Source organism: Neovison vison, chromosome X (assembly GCF_020171115.1).
Source record: "Neovison vison isolate M4711 chromosome X, ASM_NN_V1, whole genome shotgun sequence".
In the NCBI taxonomy this organism is placed as follows: domain Eukaryota; kingdom Metazoa; phylum Chordata; class Mammalia; order Carnivora; family Mustelidae; genus Neogale; species Neogale vison.
The window spans coordinates 71,956,795-71,980,036 of NC_058105.1; the positions used below are offsets into that span (position 1 = coordinate 71,956,795).

The window sequence follows — 23,242 nt, forward strand, 5'->3', positions numbered from 1 at the left end:
GGTAAATGCCCAGGAGTGCAATGGCATGGTCATAGGGACGCTCTATTTTTAATTTCTTGAGGAATCTCCACACTGTTCTCCAAAGAGGCTGCACCAACTTGCATTCCCACCAACAGTGGAAGAGGGTTCCCCTTTCTCCACATCCTCTCCAACACATGTTGTTTCCTGTTTTGTTCATTTTGGCCATTCTAACTGGTGTAAGGTGATATCTCAATGTGGTTTTAATTTGAATCTCCCTGAGGGCTAATGATGATGAGCATTTTTTCATGTGTCTGATAGCCATTTGTATGTCTTGATGGGAGAAGTGTCTGTTCATATCTTCTTCCCATTTTTTGACATGTTTGCCTGTTTTGTGTGTGTTGAGTTTGAGGAGTTCATTGACAAACGTGTTTTTTTAAGAAAAAAAAAAAAGCCTGGTTTTTCCTCAATACACCTTTAAAGGTTTTTAAATTTTTTTCATATCTGGTCAAGTTGAGATTTTTAAGAACCTCATTTTTAATTTGTAATAAAAGTTTATAACTTGATTTTTTCAAAAAAGTCAACGAATGGCAAGCACCCGTTAATAAAGGTCTTAAATAAAAAAAAAAAAGTAGAATAGACACAAATCACCAGTATAAGGAACAAAACAGGGGGTTACTATAGGTGTATAGTACTTCTGTTACTCCTTTTGCTTGGAATCACACTTTATCATATTACACTTTATTCATATAATCATCCCTGCTTTTTTTTTCATTAATTTTTGCATGATACACCTTTTTTCCATTTTTACTTTCAATCTACCTATTTGGTTGTATTCAGAATGATTTTATTGTAGACAACATATAGTTGGAGAATATTTTATAATCTTTTCTGCTAATCTCTATAATCTTTTCTGCTAATCTCTTTTAATTGGCATATTTAGATCATTTATATTTAATGTAGTTATCGATCTGTTAGCACTTACATCTGCCATTTTGTATTTTGTTTTCTGTTTGTTTTCTCTGCATAATTCCTGATTTCTCTTTACTGCCTTCTTGTGGGTCACTTGAATGTCTTTTAAGGATTGAATTTGTATTTATAATACTTTTGAGGATTCTACTCAATATAGTTTTTGTGGTTGCTCTAGGAATTATGGTACATACATAGCTTATGACAGTCTACTGGTATTGATGGCTTAGTACTTCTAATGAAGCACAGAAATCTTATTCCTAATTAGATCCATTTATACTCTGCATTTTAATTTTTTAAAAATATTTTTAAATTTAAATTCAATTAACTAATATATAATGTATTATTGGTTTCAGAGGTACAGGTCTGTGATTCACCAGTCTTCTATAACACCCAGTGCTCATTAGATCACATGCTTTCTTTAATGTTCATCACCTGGTTACTCCATCCTTACACCCCCTCCCCTCCAGCAACCCTCAGTTTGTTTCCTATGCTCAAGAGTCTCTTATGGTTTGTCTCCCTCTCTGTTTTTGTCTTATTTTACTTTTTTCTGAATTTAATTTTTTTGATAATAGCTCTAAGGAGATGCAATTGACACACACAATTCATCCTTTTAACATGTACAATTTAATGGTTTTTCAGAGATGTGCAAACCTCACCACAATTAACTTTAGAACATTTTTTGTCATCCCCAAAAGAAACCCTATAACCCTTAGCAGTCACCCTCATTTCTGTCCAACTTCCTCCAGCCCCAAGGAACCTCTAATTTATTTTATGTCTGCATTGATTTGCCTCTTCTGGGCATTTCATATAAATGGAATCACAGAACATATTACTGGCTTCTTTCACTTACTGTAATGTTTTCAAGATTCATCCATGTTGTACCATACATCAATGTTCCATTGTATGAATATACCACATTTTACTTATCCATCTCTCAGTTGATGGATATTTGGGCTGCTTCCATTTTATGGCTATTATAAATAATGCTGCTATGAACACTGATGTACAAATATTTGAATATCGGTTTCAATTATTTGGTTATACTTGGGAATGGGTGGTGGATCATATGGTAACTGTATGTTTAGCATTTTGGGGAACTGCCAGACTGTTTTTTTCCAAAAGGGTTGCATCATTTTACATTCCCACCAACAGTTTATGATAGTTCCAGTTTCTCCATGTCCTTGCCAACTCTTGTTATATTGTCTTTTTGATTATAGCCACCCTAGTGGGTATGAAGTTGTATCTCACTATGGTTCTGAGTTATGTTTCCTTAATGGCTAATGATGTTGAGTATTCTCCCTTCTTTTTCAATATAAATATATCTTAATTGCCTTAAGTATTACCTCTACATACATTTGGCCACATCTTATGGTATTATAATTTTTGCTTCAACCCTCAGAAATGATTTTAGAAATTCACAAGAACTAGCATAGTCTATTATGTTTACTCCTCTTTTCATCATAAAGGTGTACTTCTTTCTTTTCTGAAGTTCTGAGCCTTATTCTGTTAACATTTCTGTTAATAGAACTTCTTTTAGCCAATCTTTAAGTGCAGGTTTGCTAGCAACAAATATTCTTCTTCATCTAAAAATTCCTTTATTTTCTCTTAATTCCTGAAGGGATTTTTCTTGATACAGACCTGTGGTTGACCATTTTCAGCGTTTGAAAAATATTGTACCATTTCCTTCTGGCCTCTATGCTTTAAAAAAAAATCTGTTGACAGTCTAACTTGTGTTCCCTTATAAGCATCATTTTTTTCTGGGATGCTCTCAAAATTTAAAAAATATCTTTAGTTTTCAGAAGTTTAATTATTATGTGTCTTAGCATGGATTTATTTGGGTTTATTATATTTGTATTTCACCTATCTTCTTGAATATGTATTTTGCCAATTTCAGGTTTTTAGCCATCATTACTTTTTAAGAATTTCTTTAAAAATTTAATTGTGATAAAATACCCACAACATAAAATTTACCATGTTAACCATTTTAAGTGTATAGTTCAGTAGGGCTAATTACCTCCACACTGTTGTACACTCAATCTCCAAAACTCTTTCAATCTTGCAAAACTAAAACTCTGTGCCCATGAAACAGCCTTCATTCCCCTCTACCCCTAGCGCCTGTCAGTTATCATCCAATTCTCTCTGAATTTGACTACTCTGAGTACCTCATATGAGTGGAGTCATGCGTATTTATCTTTTTGTGACTGGCTTATTTCACTTAGTATAATGTCCTTATGATTCATCCATGTTTTAGCACATCAGAATTTCTAACCTTTTAAAATCAGCCATTTCTTCAAGTCCTCTTTCAATACTTCTTTATCTCTTTTCTCCTTTTGGACACTAATGATATGAATGCAAAAGTTTTGTTATTATCCCACAGATTCCCTGAGTCTTTGTTCATTTTTTTCCCAGTCTAGTTTCTCTTTGTTGTTCAGACTGAGTAAATTCTACTGCTCTGACCTCAAGCCCACTGATTCTATCATCTGTTATCTCCACTCTACTATTGAGCCCATTCACTGAATTTGTTTCATTTATTTTTTTGATTCTATATTTTTTTATTTCTTTTTAAAAAATAATTTCTATTTCTTTGCTGAGATTTTGTATGGCTTTTTTTCCCCCAAAAATTGTAATTGCTTGTTGGATCATTTTTAATATGGGTGCTTTGTAATGCTTGTCAGATAAAATCTGTTTCATCTGAGTGTTGGTGTCTGTTCTCATTTATGAGTTATTTCTTTTTAAAACTGGGAGGTTTGGGGATACTGTATTATTAGACAAGATTATATTTAATTTTCTTTTTAAGGAGGTGGTGTTGATGTATAATGTGAGAGTTAAGTATGTGTGCATGTTCCTGCTGCATCTTACTGACATGACCTTGGTAAAAGTGGGGCACTGACTCATACTTCCTTGTTGCAAATGGGTGGAATGGAAGTTCAGCTACCTCTCTGTCTCTGCTGGCACTATTCCAGTGAAAGTGGGCCACTGATCCACAGGGCTTCTGGGTTTTGTTACCTTTTTTTTCTGGCTTTTGTTATCTTTGAATGGAAGTATAAGCTCAGTTCTCCCATGGGACCTGCTGACACTAGTGGAAGGGAAAGAAAAGTACCAACTAGCTCTACCTTTACCACCTCATTAATGTAAGACTCATTGATGCTGACTGGGGATAAAGTCTCTGCTTTCCACTGGGCCCCCCTGAAATGGGGATGCAGTGAGGCATAGGAGTGCTGACTAATCCTGGTTCACACTGCCTCTTTCAGTCTCATTGCTGCCAGATGGGTGTACAGTTGCAGCTTCCCACTGGGTGTCCCTGACAACGGGGGGGGGGGGAAGCAGGGTGTTTACTAGCCTTGATATGCATCCCTTTATTCAGTCTCTTTAATGTGAAGGGGGTGGAAGCTCAGCCTTTCCACTGGGCCCCATTAATACAGAGATGGTGATGGAGTCCAGTGGTGACTAGCCCTGCATTGCACCTAGTTGTTAATTCTTTTTGCTTCTGGCTGTGAATGAGGCAGCTTAGCTTGCCACTTGACTGGGATGACAATACTCTGGAAGGAGAATAGGAGCACCACCTAGTTCTGCCAAATAGGGGATTAGAAAGACTGTCTGTCCAATTCTGCCAACACCACCCCAACAGTGGGATAGGAGCATGCTGCCTGCTTTTTTTGTGGGAAGGAGTGGAGTGAAATATTCCTTCCTATAGGCTCCACTGAAATAAGGGGGCAGTGGGGAGGGTATGATTTTTCTGTTGGTATTTGGCTACAGTAGAGCAGGTATTGTCAAAAAGGTTTTCTGTTGTTAGGCAACCATTTCCTCTTTTCCTTTAGATATGGGGATCAAGCTTTTCTTAGAGATGTTTTTGTCTGTGGCTGTTGGCAGGTGTGGACTGGAGGCTTCTGTAGTGACCTGTCTGGGATATATGGGAGACAAAAAGGAAACCCAGGGAGTGTACCACTGTATTGTTCCTCAAGTTCTGAGGCCATCTGCCTGTTGTTTCCACTTTTCAGTCTTGTTTGTGTGTCTAATGCCCAAGGGATGTTAGTGTAAGAGGAAAAACCTAGAAGGAATGAGGTTTCTTCATCTTCTATTTTTTTAAAAAGACTTTATTTATTTATTTGACACAGAGAGATCACAAGTAGGCAGAGAGGCAGGCAGAGAGAGAGAAAGGAGGAAGCAGGCTCCCTGCTGAGCAGAGAGCCTGATGCGGGACTCGATCCCAGGACCCTGAAATCATGACCTGAGCCGAAGGCAGCGGCTTAACCCAGTGAGCCACCCAGGCACCCTCTATTTTGTTTTTAAGAAAAAAAATCAGCAGAGCGTACAATATCCTCAATAATGGATTTTTTTTTGACATCTAAGTGGATTTCTGACAATAGTAGTGATTTAAGGAATAAACCATACTGAAAGGGTGTCTAGGAAAACTTAAAGAGATGGAAATTTACTAGGTTTATGAAAGGCAGTGCAAAATACCTTTCCTAATTTTAAGGGAAATTTTGTGGAATGTTAAACCAATTACTCTTGGTGTGGTTCAAGTTCTCTTTTGTGGGTTTATAAAGCTTTTTGTTTCTTGGGGGAAAGATATAAGTGGCAAGGAAACTTTGGCTCCATGTACATAAAACAAGATTTGACATTCACAGTTACTGTTAAGTAAAAGTAAGACTGGTGGAAGTTGTCATAGCAGCAGGGGTGTTGTCATAGCAGCAGCTTTAAGTCTCAAAAGCAACAGCAGAACATTTTTCCCATACACACATTCTCAACTCAAAGTAGTAGTGACTTTTACTTGTTGGGATTCTTGGTGTAAACTATATAACTCAAATTCAATGTTTCATAAAAGGCCAATGTCTTCACTTTAAAAACCCTGTCTTATATGCTATTTTAGGGTCCTTAAACTCTCCCCTCCCCCTCAAACCAGTATGCTTTAGATGTTGCTGCATTACTGGTACCAGACTGATTATAGAATTAAATATTACAAGGAAACAACCAAGTGCCTGACCGTGCTAAGTCACTTGGAGCAGCGTATTTGAAAGAACTTTGGAGTAAAAAAGACCGTGGATTAATTACTGAATATGCTACTAACTAGTTGTGTGGCTTTGGGCTAATTAATTTTTCCAAGCCACAGTTTGCTCATCTGTAAAATGAGAACAATCATATTGATTTTACAGGATGGTTATGAGAATTCACTGAATTCTTTACACATAAAGTAAGGGCCTAAATTTGGTGTTCAACAACTTTGAAAAAGCTTCTGAGGAACACGACTAGCCTCTGACAATTATATCTATATTCATCCAATATTTCTCCCATTTGACCATGTAACAACTTGTTTCCTGCTTCTCCCATGCCTTAAATTCAATCCCTGTACTTATGCATGTTACAGCTTATGTGACAAAGAACCTATCATTCATTTGTAACAGGAAAATACTGAAATGCTCATTTTATCCTGATATTTATAGTTACTACCCCCAGTCTTTAGAATAGAAGCCCACGATGCTCAAAGGAAAAAACAATTTAAAAAATTTTGCAATGCAACTGAAATATCTCTTGCTCAGTTCTCTTATATTTTATAGTACAAGTTTGTTTCTATAGTAAAAGATTGCTTTTATGTGTATGAATGGGGAAATTGAACATAAATTTTGAGTTGTAATGGGGTATTAATGATACTGTATACCACTAGTATAATGTCCAAGGTCTTATCCCATCATCTCATTAATGGTAAAGAGAGATGAACATCACCAAGACAGTAGTTTGGGAATGGGTGTATGTCTTGTGGCTTTACTAAGATTCTAAATTTTCATTTAAAAAAACTCACTTTTATGATATATGGAAGTGTCGAATCACTATATTGTACACCTGAAAACTAATATTACACTGTGAGTTAACTAAATGGAATTTAAATAAAAACTTAAAAATTCACTTTTAGCTTCTTCCACCCAGAAACACTAAAGTAAGTTCATGTCCTGCAACCCTAGTGGAATGCTTATGGCTAGAAGAAGCTTCCAGCCAAAAAGCTCTTTTAAAAAGGGTACCCAATACTCAGGTAAGAACAGGTCAACATTATATTTTAAGGTTAAGATTAGGTCTGGAAGCATCAAAAGGCAAAATGAACATCTGCCAAGAGGGGCAAACTAACACAGGAGGACTTCATTTTTGTTCTTATCTTTTCTGACCACTTGTGCCCTCTGCTCAAATTACTTAGGATTTCTGAGGTTGATATTCTGTTTGTATGTAAAATGAGAATACCCTCCATTTCATGTGTAAGAGTAATGTGAGGATTAGAATGCCTAGCACAATGTCCAGATCATAGTAGGAATACAATAGATGAAAGTTATTTTTAAACTGAGTCTGAGGTCTATATCACAGCAATTGGTTTATTTAGTCCATAATAAATGAATCAGATATGTTAAATAGTTTTATGAAACAACTTTAAGTCGGCCTAAAATGAACATAATTTCACAGTTGGAAGAAACCCTAGAGGTCATTGAAGGTTTTTGATTTAAATGTGTAAGAGTTTTGTTTTGGCAGAAATTTGATCTTATGTTGTAATGAGCTCATACAAATTCTTTTGCTACCATACTCTATGACTAAGTTATTCAGAAGAAAACATGTGTTATTAGAGCCTAACAGTTAACATCATAGTTAAGTGTTATAGCATACTTACTATAGTAGGTCTTTGTAGGCAAAATTCAATCAATTTAATAAAGAGACCAAGTATTGTGGTTAGATGTTAAAGCACAGATATATCAATATGATTATAATCTTACTCAATTTCTGCCAACTGAATCATAGAAAGAAGTGGTCCTTACAAAAAGGTGAGGGAGAGGAAGTAGTGACTTCTTGTTTCCCAGTTTAGACCACTCAGTTCTGTAGGGTGGTCTGTAGACCACCATTGTCAAACTATGGAGACCTGAAATCATGGTAAAATCAGAGCTGTTTGAGTTGTGAACATCAAATCACATGGGGAGTAAAAAATATACCTTGGATTTTTCTTTTTTAAGTTATAACAGAAGCAATAAAAATAATGATGGAAAGAACCAAGATGCCCTTCAACGGACGAATGGATAAGGAAAATGTGGTCTATATACACTATGAAGTATTATGCCTCCATCAGAAAGGACAAATACCCAACTTTCGTAGCAACATGGATGGGACTGGAAGAGATTATGCTGAGTGAAATAAGTCAAGCAGAGAGAGTCAATTATCATATGGTTTCATTTATTTGTGGAGCATAACAAATAGCATGGAGGACATAGGGAGTTAGAGAGGAGAAGGGAGATGGGGTAAATTGGAAGGGGAGGTGAACCATGAGAGACTGTGGACTCTGAAAAACAATCTGAGGGTTTTGAAGTGGCAGGGGTGTGAGAGGTTGGGGTACCAGGTGGTGGGTATTATAGAGTGCACGGATTGCATGGAGCACTAGGTGTGGTGAAAAAATAATGAATACTGTTATGCTGAAAATAAATAAATTAATTAAAAAATAAAACACAGAGTACATTATCAATATCAAGGAGTGCACACCAGTGTAAATAAGTGGGAAAAAATGGAGAAGAGCCCCCCCAAAAATGATGAACACAAGTGACAAAAGAAAAAAGAGATACAGTGGATTTCATCAAAATTAAAAACTTATGTGCTGTAAATGATAACAACGAGAAAGTAAAAAGACTACCTACAGAATGGGAGGGAATATTTACAAATCATGTATCTTACAAGAATTCAATCCAGAATATATAGAGAATTCAATAATAAAAAGATGGGGCACCTGGATGATGCAGTTGGTTAAGTGTCGACTCTTGGTTTCAGCTCAGGTGGTGATCTTAGGTCATGAGATTACACCCTGCATTGGGCTCCACACTCAGTGTGGAGTCTGCTTGAGATTTTCTCTCCCTCTTCCTTTGTCCCTCCTTCTCATGCTCTCTCTCTATCAAATAAATACATGATTAAAAAAAGAACTCAAGAATAAAAAGAAAAATAACCCACTTCAAAAATGGGCAAAAGATCTGAGTAGATGTTTCTCCAAAGATTGTATACAAAGAGCCTATGAGCACATAAAAAGATGCTTAACATTACTAATCATCAGGGAAACATAAAGCAAAACCACAACAAGAGTCTACTTCATACTGACTAGATGGCTATAATAAAAAAGACAGATAATAACAAGTGTTGTTGAGGATATGAAGAAATTGGAACCCTCATATACTACTAGTGGGAGTGTAAAATTGTGCAGCTGCTTTGGAAAGCAGTCTGGAAATTCCTCAAAAGAGAGAACACAGAATAATTGTTTGATCCTGAATTTCACACTTGGGTCTATATCTAAGAGAGATGAAAACATATTTTCATTAAAATGCATACTGTGGATGTTCACAGTATTATTAATAACAGCCCAAAGTGGAAACAACTCAAACATCCATAAACTAATGAATGCATAATATATGGTATATCCCTACAATATTATTCATCCATAAAAAGAATGAAGTACTGATATATACTTCAATATGTATGAATGTTACAACATAATGCTAATTAAAATAAGCCAGACACAAAAAGACCAATGTTGTATGATTCGGTTTATATGAGGAACCTAGAAGAGGCAAAGTCATAGAGACAGAAATTAGAAGAGTGGCTACCAGTAGCTGGTGGGAGTGGGGAAAGGGGAGTTATAGTTTAAGGAATAGAGAGTTTCTCTTTGGGAGGATAAAAGTTTTAGAAATGGAGAGTAGTGACAGTTGCAAAACATTGTCAATGAATTTCATACCACCAAATTGTATCCTTAAAAACTGTTAAATGGTAAATTTTATGTCACATATATTTTGCCACAAAAAAGGAACGGAATATTGATATATGCTACAAAATGGATGAACCTTGAAACTCTTATGCTAAGGGAAAGAAGTCAGGTACAAAAAATCATTGTATGAGTCCATTAACATGAAATGTCCAGAATAGGCAAATGTATTGAAAGAGAAAATGCATTAGTGGTTCCCTAGGGCTGGGGGTGAGAATAGAGGAGTTGGGGGATGATAGCTAAACATTTTTTTGAGGTAAGGAATATGTTCTAAAATTGATTTTGTTAAAACACTGTGAATATCCTAAAAATTACTGAGTTGTACATGTTAATGGGTGAAGTGTATGATATGTGAATTATATCTCAATAAAGCTGCTTTAAAGCAATAATGAGGATTATAACAGTCAATAATTAGTGCATAATATATTAGGTGCTTTGGAATTTTTCTGTGTGTATAATATTAAAATAATATTTGTATTATTAGGTTTATCTATTTAATAAAATGTTATATTTTAATTAAAAAAATAAACATGAGCTAATATCATTTTCTCCAATAAAGTACATCTGTCTAAAGGCTAGCATTTTTTACTATACTTACAAAGGCCAAAGTACTTTGTGGCTACATCTGCAAACTTACAAAGGAAGCTTTCAGTAAAAATTTTCTTCTGAATGTTGGAAGTGCAAATGTAATCACATCTGAAGAACCTCATATTTATATGGTATTTAATTTACAAAGCACTTTCTGATATATTTTTTTTAAATTTAAATTTTACTTAGCATATAGTGCAATATTGGTTTCTGGAGTAGAATTCAGTGATTCATCATTTAGATACAACACCTGGTGCTATAAACACAAGTGTCCTCTTACCCATTTCCCATCTAGTCCAGCCCCCACCCACCTCCTTCCATCAACCCTCAGTTTGTTCTCTATTGTTAAGAGCCTCTTATTGGTTTGTTTCCCTCTCTTCTTTTATTCGTTCCCCCTTCCTCATATGTTCATCTTTTTTCTTTCTTAAATTCCACATATGAGTGAGATCATACAGTATTTGTCTTTCTCTGACAGACTTATTTCACTTAGCATGATACATACTAGCTCCATCCATGTAATTGCTAATGGCAAAATTTCATTTTTTTGATGGCTGAGTAATATTCCATTGTGTATCTATCATCTATCAATATATATACATACATACCACACCTTCTTTATCCATGTCTGATATATTTTCTGATGTATTTATGCTGTTATTAGCCTTGTAAAGTGATCAGGATGAGTGTTAGGCCATGTACCTCCCATGCCCAAGATATTAAGCAGAAGTTTCATCCATCTAAGTCTCACAGTTAGTAGATGGACTGGATCTGAATTCTAAATCTATTTTCTGCCAATTGCTCTGTTCAATCTAATATTCTGTTCAATCAATTAGATCACACAGTGCTCCATAAACAGGACACATTTCTGTACAGCAAAAACAAACTCAGGCAAGGTTCAGGGCAAATGGGTTCTACATAATAATATTGTTCATAAGTATTTCCTGTATATGTGCATTAGATCTAGACATGGTCTCTAACTTTAAGGAAGTGTCAATCTAACAGGAAAAGGAGGTAAGACAAAAACAAACACATGACCAATAAAGAAACAAATAAATTGGAACTGAAGAATAAAGAGAGTTATGTTAGAGGAAAAATGATAGTGGACTTGAGGGTAGATAGGATGGCTTTGAACAATGACTTAAAAAGAGTTTCAGAAAAGCTTTAGTGGGAATGCCTATTTCAAGTCTGTCATTTCACTGTAAAAGGGAGAGGAAAGAGATCCTAATCAGAATAGCACTAAGAGCGCAGTTTGTATTTATTTTTCTCATGCAGGTCTCAACAAATGCCCAAAATGAGATCATACAGAATGCAATTCAAAAGTTCATTGGCATATTTCTTAAGAATATAACATTGCATGAATTCACTTCACTGAATGGACAATAAGGGAAAAAGTGTCAAATTATTTGTTGCTTTTCCAGGAAATGCATCCAGAATCTTTGAACTTATCAATCAATAATGTGAACAAAGAAAATAGCTTCAGTAATTTCCATGGCATTTGAAAGAGAAGCTATTCCTCTATTAATGATTTTTATATAGAGCCTCAGGCAATATGGAAAGAATATTTTCAAGATCTAGCATATAATTCAAATCTGAGCTTTGTATTCTTTTTTTCTCTTCAGCTACCTTCATTAAATTGTTTCCTGAGAGTAGAGAGGAACCTATGACAGAAGAGAAATGTATGCATCTTGTTTTCTTCAGATCGTTACACTCTCACGAGAAGCCTTTGTTGGAATTCAATACACTGAAACAGTGATTCTTAATTCTGGTTTTACAATATCCCATTGGCTTTCTGATTTTTACTAGCCAACTTGGTTGGCTCACTCAGTTAAGCATCTGACTCTTGGTTTCAGCTCAGGTCATGATCTCAGGGTCTTGAGATTGAAACCTTCATTGGGCTCCCTGCTCAGTGGGGAGTGTGCTTCTTCCCCTGCTCATGCTCTCTCTCTCTCTTAAATAAAAAAATAAATCTTTAAAAAAACCTTTGGGGGGAGGAGTCAAGATGGCGGAGAAGTAGCAGGCTGAGACGACATCAGGTAGCAGGAGATCAGCTAGATAGCTTACCAAACCATTTTGAATACCTACAAATCCAACAGCAGATCAAAGAGAAGAAGAGCAGCAATTCTAGAAACAGAAAATTGACCACTTTCTGAAAGGTAGGACCGGCAGAGAAGTGAATCCAAAGCGACGGGAAGATAGACCGCGGGCGGGAGGGGCCAGGTCCTGGCGAGTGGTGGGGCAACGGAGCACAAAATCAGGACATTTAAAAGTCTGCTCCACCAAGGGACATCACTCCAGAGGCTAAACTGGGGTGAAGCCCATGCAGGGACAGCGTGGTCTCAGGTCCCATGGGGTTACAGAAGGATTGGGGGTGTTTGAGTGTCACAGAGCTCACAGGGAAGCTGGCTATAGAGACGGAGCTGAGGAGTGAGCTCTCAACTGAGGGTTACCTTAAATTGTGATCAATATGCTGTCTATAAGAAACTCAATTTAGACCCAAAGACACCTTCAGACTTAAGGTGAGGGGGTGGGAAAGCATTTACTATGCTAATGGACATCAAAAGAAAGCTGGGGTGGCAATGCTTATATCAGATCAATTAGATTTTAAGCCAAAGACTATAATAAGAGATGAGGAAGGACACTATATCATACTCAAAGGGTCTGTCCAACAAGATCTCACAATTTTAAATATCTATGCCCCTAACGTGGGAGCGGCCAACTATATAAACCAATTAATAACAAAATCAAAGAAACACATTGACAATAATACAATAACAGTAGGGGACATTAATGCTCTCCTCACTGAAATGGACAGATCATTGAAGCAAAAGATAAACAAGGAAATAGAGGCCTTAAATGACACACTGGACCAGATGGACATCACAGATATATACAGAACATTCCATCCCAAAGCAACAGAATACACATTCTTCTCTAGCACACATGGAACATTCTCCAGGATAGATCACATCCTGGGTCATAAATCAGGTCTCAACCGGTATCAAAAGATTGGGATCATTCCCTGCACATTTTCAGACCACAATGCTCTGAAGCTAGAACTCAATTACAAGAGGAAATTTGGAAAGGATCAAAATGCATAGAGACTAAGGACCATCGTACTAAAGAATGAATGGGTCAACCATGAAATTAAACAAGAGTTGAAAAAATTCATAGAAACAAATGATAATGAAAACACAATGGTTCAAAATTTGTGGGACACAGCAAAGGCAGTCCCAAGAGGAAAATAGATAGCAGTACAAGCCTTTCTCATGAAACAAGAAAGGTCTCAAGTACAGAATCTAACCCTACACTTGAGCTGGAGAAAGAACAACAAAGAAAGCCTAAACCCAGCAGGAGAAGAGAAATAATAAAGATTACAGCAGAAATCAATGAAATAGAAACAAACAAACAAACAAAAACAATAGAAAAAAATCAATGAATCTAGGAGCTGGTTCTTTGAAAGAATTAATAAGATTGATAACCCCCTGGCCAGACTTATCAAAAAGAAAAGAGAAAGGACCCAAATAAATAAAATCATGAATGAAAGAGAAGAGATCACAACCAACACCAAAGAAATACAAACAATTCTAAGAACATATTATGAGCAACTAGACGCTAGCAAATTTGACAATCTGGAAGAAATGGATGCATTCCTAGAGATATATAAACTACCACAACTGAACCAGGAAGAAATAGAAAACCTGAACAGACCAGTAACCAGTAAGGAGATTGAAGCGGTTGCCAAACTGTGGAAAGAACCAAGATGCCCTTCAGTGGATGAATGGATAAGGAAGATGTGGTCCATATACACTATGGAGTATTATGCCTCCATCGGAAAGGATAAATACCCAACTTTTGTAGCAACATGGACGGGACTGGAAGAGATTATGCTGAGTGAAATAAGTCAAGCAGAGAGAGTCAATGATCATATGGTTTCACTTATTTGTAGAGCATAACAAATAACATGGAGGACATAGGGAGATGGAGAGGAGAAGGGAGTTGGGGTAATTGGAAGGGGAGGTGAACCATGAGAGACTATGGACTCTGAAAAACAATCTGAGGGTTTTGAAGGGGTGGGAGGGTGGGAGGTTGGTGGAGCCAGGTGGTGGGTATTAAGGAGGGCACGTATCGCATAGAGCACTGGATGTGGTGCAAAAACAATGAATTCTGTTACGCTGAAAAGAAAAAAAAAACCTCCCAGCAAACGAGAGCCCAGGGCCAGACGGCTTCCCGGAAAAATTCTACCAAACATTTAAAGAAGAATTAATTCCTATTCTCCTGAAACTCTTTCAAAAAATAGAAATGGAAGGAAAACTTCCAAACTCATTTTATGAGGCCAGCATTACCTTGATCCCAAAACCAGACAAGGATCCCACCAAAAAGGAGAATTACAGACCAATATCCTTGATGTACACAGATGTGAAAATTCTCACCAAAATACTAGCCAATAGGATCCAACGGTACATTAAAAGGGTTATTCACCACGACCAAGTGGGATTTATTCCAGGGCTGCCAGGTTGGTTCAACATCTGCAAATCACTCAATGTGATACAATACATTAATGAAAGAAAGGACAAGAAGCATATGATACTATCAATAGATGCTGAAAAAGCATTTGACTAAGTACAGCATCCTTTCCTGATCAAAACTCTGCAAAGTGTAGGGATAGTGCGTACATACCTCAATATCATCAAAGCCATCTATGAAAAACCCACCGCAAATATCATTCTCAATGAAGAAAAACTGAGAGCTTTTCAGCTAAGGTGAGGAACACAGCAGGGGCAGGGATGTCCATTATCACCACTGGTACTCAACATAGTACTAGAAGTCCTAGCCTCAGCAATCAGACAAAAAAAGAAATTAAAGGCATCCAAATCAGCAAAGAAGAAGTCCAATTCTCACTCCTTGCAGATGATATGATACTATATGTGGAAAGCCCAAAAGACTCCACTCCAAATCTGCTAGAACTTGTACAGGAATTCAGTAAAGTGTCAGGATATAAAGTCAATGCACAGAAATCAGTTGGATTTCTATACACCAACAACAAGACAGAAGAAAGAGAAATTAAGGAGTCAATCCCATTTACAACTGCACCCCAAACCATAAGATACCTAGGAATAAACCTAACCAAAGAGGCAAAGAATCTGGACTCAGAAAACTATAAAGTACTCATGAAAGAAATTGAGGAAGACACAAAGAAATGGAAAAATGTTCCATGCTCCTGGATTGGAAGAACTAATATTGTGAAAATGTCTATGCTACCTAAAGCAATCTACACATTTCATGCAATCCCTATCAAAATCCCATCCACTTTTTTTCAAAGAAATGGGACATATTATCCTAAAATTTGTATGGAACCAGAAAAGACCTCGAATAGCCAGAGGAATATTGAAAGAGAAAGCCAAAGTTGGTGGAATCACAATTCCAGACTTCAAGCTCTATTACAAAGCTGTAATCATCAAGACAGTATGTTACTGGCACAAAAACAGACACATAGATCAATGGAACAGAATAGAGAGCCCAGAAATAGACCCTCAACTCTATGGTCAACTGATCTTTGACAAAGCAGCACAGAATGTCCAATGGAATAAGGACAGTCTCTTCAACAAATGGTGTTGGGAAAGTTGGACAGCCACATGCAGAAAAATGAAACTGGACCATTTCCTTATACCACACACGAAAAGAGACTCAAAATGGATGAAGGACCTCAATGTGAGAAAGGAATCCATCAAAATGCTTGAGGAGAATACAGGCAGCAACCTCTTCGACCTCAGCTGCAGCAACTTCTTCCTAGGAACATCGCCAAAGGCAAGGGAAGCAAGGGCAAAAATGAACTATTGGGACTTCATCAAGATCAAAAGCTTTTGCACAGCAAAGGATACAGTTAACAAAACCAAAGACAACTGACAGAATGGGAGAAGAGATTTGCAAACGACATATCAGATAAAGGGCTGGTATCCAAAATCTATAAAGAGCTTAGCAAACTCAACACCCAAAGAACAAATAATCCAACCAAGAAATAGGCAGAGGACATGAACAGACATTTCTGCAAAAAAGACATCCAGATGGCCAACAGACACATGAGAAAGTGCTCCACATCACTTGGTATCAGGGAAATACAAATCAAAACCACAATGAGATACCACCTCACACCAGTCAGAATGGCTAAAATTAACAAGTCAGGAAATGACATGCTGGTGAGGGGAACCCTCCTACATTGTTGGTCGAAATGCAAGCTGGTGCAACCATTCTGGAAAACAGCATGGAGGCTCCTCAAAAAGTTGAAAATAGAGCTACCCTATGACTCAGCAATTGCACTACTGGGTATTTACCCTAAAGATACTAATGTAGTGATCTGAAGGGGCATGTGGACCTGAATGTTTATAGCAGCAATGTCCACAACAGCCAAACTATGGAAATAACCTAGATGTCCATCCACAGATGAATGGATAAAGAAGAAGTGGTATACACACACACACACACACACACACACCACACATATACATACAGTGGAATACTATGCAGCCATCAAAATAAATGAAACCTTGCCATTTGTGAGGATGTGGATGGAACTAGAGGGTATTATGCTTAGCAAAATAAGTCAATTGGAGAAAGACAACTATCATATGATCTCCCTGATATCAGGCAGTGGAGATGCAACATGGGGGATTTAGGGGGTAGGAAAAGAATAAATTAAACAAATGGGATCGGGAAGGAGATAAACCATAAGAGACTCTTAATCTCACAAAGCAAACTGAGTGTGGCTGGGGGTAGGGGGTGTAGGGAGAGGGTGGTGGGGTTATGGACACTGGGGAAGGTGTGTGGTAGGATGAGTGCTATGAAGTGTGTAAACCCGGTGATTCACAGACCTGTACCCCTGGGGCTAATAATACATTATATGTTAATAAAAAATAAATAAAAATCAAAACAGAAGAAAAACTTTTCAACTGAGATTTCGGAAGGCAAAAATAAGTAAATTAGAATTATTAAGCCTAAAAAGACAAACTAAATAGCTTTAAGTCTGAAAACAGCTGGTTATAAATATAAAGACTAGTGCCCTAGAGTTCTTACATCACCATTGTCCATCAGATATATAATGTAAGCCACAAGTTTTAGCCACAAATGCAATTTTAAATTTTCTATTAACCATATTAAAGACTAAAAAAGTGAAATCAATTTTAATACTAAATTTTAACTCAGCGTATCCAAAATATTATAATTTGGAGAGGAGAAGGTAGTTGGGGGAAATTGGAGGGGGAGACGAACCATGAGAGACTATGGATTCTGAGGAACTAACTGAGAGTTTTGGAGGGGTGGGGGGTGAGAGGTTAGGTGAGCCTGGTGGTGGGAAGTGGATGGTATGTATTGCATGGAGCATTAGGTGTGGTGCATAAACAATGAATTCTGGTACACTGAAAAGAAATTTAAAATATAAATAAAAATTAAAAAAAGAAAATCCAAAATATAATCTCAACACATAATCAATGTAAAAATGTTTTAACAAAATGTTTTACATTGCTGTTTTTATTGCAAAATCTTTGAAACCTGGCATGTATTTTACATTTATAGCATATTGTGATTCACACTGGTCTATGTGTAACTCACTTTATTTATTTAGGATTTTTATTAGTTTCAGAGGTAGACTTCAGTGATTCATCAGCTGCAAGTATCACCCAGTGCTTATTACATCTAGTGTCCTCCATAATTTCCACCACCCAATTATCTCTTCCCACCACTCACCTCCCCTATCTCTATAGCAACCCTTAGTTTGTTTCCTAGAGTTCAGTGTCTCTTATGGTTTGCCTCCCTCTTGATTTTCATCTTATTTTATTTTTCCTTTCCTTCCCCTATTTAGTTAGTTTTAAAAAAGAGTGTAACAAACACCTGGGAACCAATCTCTCAAAACAAAAACTAGGACTTTATTAAAAACTGACATTCAATCATGCAGTTACTTCTTTTTTTTAATTTATTTTTTATTTTCAGCATAACAGTATTCATTATTTTTGCACCACACCCACTGCTCCATGCAAGCCGTGCCCTCTATAATACCCACCACCTGGTACTCTGACCTGCCACCCCCCGCCACTTCAAAACCCTCAGACTGTTTTTCAGAGTCCATAGTCTCTCATGGTTCACCTCCCCTTCCAATTTCCCCCAACTCCCTTCTCCTCTCTAACTCCACATGTCCTCCATGCTATTTGTTGTGCTCCACAAATAAGTGAAACATATGATAATTGACTCTCTCTGCTTGACTTATTTCACTCAGCATAATCTCTTCCAGTCCCGTCCATGTTGCTACAAAAGTTGGGTATTCATCCTTTCTGATGGAGGCATAATACTCCATATTGTATATGGACCACATCTTCCTTATCCATTCGTCCGTTGAAGGGCATCTTGGTTCTTTCCACAGTTTGGCGATCGTGCTCATTGCTGCTATAAACATTGGGGTACAGATGGCCCTTCTTTTCACGACATCTGTATCTTTGGGGTAAATACCCAGGAGTGCAATGGCAGGGTCATAGGGAAGCTCTATTTTTAATTTCTTGAGGAATCTCCACACTGTTCTCCAAAGAGGCTGCACCAACTTGCATTCCCACCAACAGTGGAAGAGGGTTCCCCTTTCTCCACATCCTCTCCAACACATGTTGTTTCCTGTTTTGTTCATTTTGGCCATTCTAACTGGTGTAAGGTGATATCTCAATGTGGTTTTAATTTTAATCTCCCTGATGGCTAGTGAGGATGAACATTTTTTCATATGTCTGACAGCCATTTGTAGGTCTTCATTGGAGAAGTATCTGTCCACATCTTCTGCCCATTTTTGATATGATTGTCTGTTTCGTGTGTGTTGAGTTTGAGGAGTTCATTATAGATCCTGGTTATCAACCTTTTGTCTGTACTGTCATTTGCAAATATCTTCTCCCATTCCGTGGGTTGTCTCTTTGTTTTCTTGACTGTTTCCTTGGCTGTGCAGAAGCTTTTGATTTTGATGAAGTCCCAAAAGTTCATATTCACTTTTGTTTCCTTTGCCTTTGGAGACATATCTTGAAAGAAGTTTCTGTGGCTGATATCAAAGAGATTACTGCCTATGTTCTCCTCTAGGATTCTGATGGATTCCTGTCTCACGTTGAGGTCTTTTATCCATTTTGAGTTGATCTTTGTGTACGGTGTAAGAGAATGGTCGAGTTTCATTCTTCTACATATAGCGGCCCAGTTTTCCCAGCACCATTTATTGAAGAGACTGTCTTTTTTCCACTGTATATTTTTTCCTGTTTTGTCGAAGATTATTTGACCATAGAGTTGAGGGTCCATATCTGGGCTCTCTACTCTGTTCCACTGGTCTATGTGTCTGTTTATATGCCAGTACCATGCTGTCTTGGTGATCACAGGTTTGTAGTAACGCTTGAAATCAGGTAATGTGATGCCCCCCATTTTATTTTTGTTTTTCAACATTTCCTCAGCGATTTGGGGTCTCTTCTGATTCCATACAAATTTTAGGATTATTTGCTCCAGCTCTTTGAAGAATACTGGTGGAATTTTGATTGGAATAGCATTAAAAGTATAGATTGCTCTAGGTAGTATAGACATTTTAACAATGTTTATTCTTCCAATTCAAGAGCATGGAATGGTCTTCCATCTTTTTGTGTCTTCTTCAATAGGACTCAACCGATACCAAAAGACTGAGATTATTCCCTGCACATTCTCAGATCACAATGCTTTGAAACTGGAGCTCAATCACAAGGAAAAGTTCAGAAGGAACTCAAACACCTGGAAACTAAAGACCACCTTGCTCAAGAATGCTTGGATCAACCAGGAGATCAAGGAAGAACTGAAACAATTCATGGAAACCAATGACAATGAAGACACTTTGATCCAAAACCTATGGGATAGAGCAAAGGCGGTCCTAAGGGATACATAGCCATCCAAGCCTCCCTCAAAAAAATTGAAAAATCCAGAACACAGCAGCTGTCTCTACACCTTAAAGAACTGGAGAATCAACAACAAATCAAACCAACTCCACACATAAGAAGGTAAATCATGCCCTGCTCCATGGGGAGTCTGCTTCGCTCTCTGACCTTCTCCTCGCTCATGCTCTCTCTCACTGTCTCTCTCTCAAATAAATAAATAAAATCTTTAAAAAAAAAAGAAGGGAAATCATCAAGATTAGAGCTGAGATTGATGAGGTAGAAACCAGAGATACAGTGGAACATATCAATGAAACTAGAAGCTGGTTTTTTGAAAGAATCAATAAGATCGATAAACCATTGGCGACACTAATCCAAAAGAAAAGAGAGAAAGCTCAAATACATAAAATTATGAATGAAAAGGGAGAGATCACAACGAACCACCAAGGAAGTAGAAACAATCATCAGAAGTTATTATCAACAGTTACATGCCAATAAGCTAAGCAACCTAGATGAAATGGATGCATTCCTGGAAAACTATAAACTCCCAAAATTGAATCAGGAAGAAATTGACAACCTGAATAGACCAATATCTAGTAACGAGATTGAAGCGGTGATCAAAAACCTCCCCAAAAAAGAAGAGCCCAGGACCTGATGGATTCCCTGGGGAATTCTACCAAACTTTCAAAGAAGAAATAACACCTATTCTCCTGAAGCTGCTTCAAAAAATTGAAGCAGAAGGAAAACTTCCTGACTCTTTCTATGAAGCCAGTAATACCCTGATCCCCAAACCAGGCAAAGACCCTACCAAAAAGGAGAATTTCAGACCCATATCACTGATGAATATGCAAGCTAAGATTCTCAACAAGATCCTAGCAAACAGGATCCAACAGCACATTAAAAAGATTATCCACCATGACCAGGTGGGATTCATCCCTGGGCTACAAGGATGGTTCAACATTCGCAAATCAATCCATGTGATAGAACAAATTAATAAGAGAAGAGAGAAGAACCACATGGTCCTCTCAATTGATGCAGAAAAAGCATTTGACAAAATCCAGCATCTGTTCCTGATTAAAACGCTTCAAAGTATAGGGATAGAGGGAACATTCCTGAACTTCATCAAATCTATCTATGAAAGACCCACAGCAAATATCATCCTCAATGGGAAAAAGCTTGCAGCCTTCCCGTTGAAATCAGGAACACGACAAGGATGCCCACTCTCACCACTCTTGTTCAACATAGTATTAGATCCTAGCAACAGCAACCAGACAACAAAGAGAAATAAAAGGTATCCAAATTGGCAATGAAGAAGTCAAACTCTCTCTCTTTGCAGATGACATGATTCTTTATATGGAAAACCCAAAAGACTCCACCCCCAAACTACTAGAACTCATAGAGCAATTCAGCAACGTGGCAGGATACAAAGTCAATGTACAGAAATCAGTGGCTTTCTTAGACACTAATAATGAAAATACAGAAAGGGAAATTAGAGAATCGATTCCATTTACTATAGCACCAAGAACCATAAGACACCTGGGAATAAACCTAACTAAAGTGGTAAAGGATCTGTACCCGAGGAACTACAGAATACTGATGAAAGAAATTGAAGAAGACACATGCAGTTACTTCTTATTCTCATCTCCCTATCTCTCCCTCACCAAAGGTAAACTATCCTGAATCCTGTGTTCATCATTCCCTCGACTTCCTTTTCATATAATTGTATCACATTTATATGTATACCTAAAAAGCTTTGAAAAAAATCTTAGTTGTATGTAACTATATAAAGGTTTTTATACTGTATTTAATATTTTGCCAATTTTTTTAGCATTCAAATAGCTTTTTTATTATGATAGGTCCACAGTGATTTGTTTCTTAAATGAATTTAATACATATTGTTTTTATTTTATTTTTCTGGTTTTATTAAGATATAATTGACATATAACATTAGTTTATGGTGTACAAGATAGCAATTTGACATAGGTATATACTGTGAAATGATTACAATAATAATTTTAGTTAACATCCATCACTACACATAGTTACAAATATTTTTTCTTATGATGAGAACTTAAAAAAATTTTTTTTTAAATTTCTTTTCAGTGTACCAGAGTTCATTGTTTATGCACCACACCCAGTGCTCCATGCAACATGTGTCCTCCACAATACCCAACACCAGGCTCACACAACTTCCCACCCCCTGCCCCTTCAAATCCCTCAGATTGTTTTTCAGAGTCCATAGTCTCTCATGGTTCATCTCCCCCTCCAATTTCCCCCAACTCCCTTCTCCTCTCCATCTCTCTATGTCCTCTGTGTTCTTTTCTTATCTTTTTTTTTAAAAGATTTTATTTATTTATTTGACAGAAAGAGATCACAAGTAGGCAGAGAGGCAGGCAGAGAGAGAGAGAGGAAGAAGCAGGCTCCCCGCTGAGCAGAGAGCCCGATGCGGGACTCGATGCCGGGACCCCGAGATCATGACCTGAGCCGAAGTCAGCGGCTTAACCCACTGAGCCACCCAGGTGCCCCTCCGTGTTATTTTCTGATGAGAATTTTTAAGATCTACTGTCTTAAGAACTTGTGGGTTGCTGGGGGGAGGGGGGTTGGGAGAAGGGGGGTAGGGTTATGGACATTGGGGAGGGTATGTGCTTTTGGGTAAATTGGAAGGGGAGGTGAACCATGAGAGACTATGGACTCTGAAAAACAATCTGAGGGGTTTGAAGTGGCAGGGGGGGGGTGGGAGGCTGGGGTACCAGGTGGTGGGTATTATAGAGGGCACGGATTGCATGGAGCACTGGGTGTGGTGGAAAAATAATGAATACTGTTTTTCTGAAAATAATAAATTGGAAAAAAAATAATGTCCCTCTCATTTACATTCTGATAGATTTTCTTGAGCAAAAAAGAAACGGGTCTAGTTATAGAACTCCAAGGACCCCAGGAAACAAGTCCCACATGTGAATGCTATCCAAGCTCTAATTATGGCAACCACAGGTCAAGATATTCCATATTATATAGCAACAGTCAGAGAAGTAATGAAATCTGGGGGATGAAGGGTGAACTAATA

At 37.4% G+C, this 23,242-nt stretch overlaps 1 protein-coding gene across 1 annotated transcript in view; it reads right to left on the reverse strand.

Annotated features, from left to right (window-relative positions):
- EDA (ectodysplasin A) overlaps positions 1-23,242 on the reverse strand; it is a 491,171-nt gene that overhangs the window by 78,143 nt on the left and 389,786 nt on the right. The window lies entirely within an intron of this gene.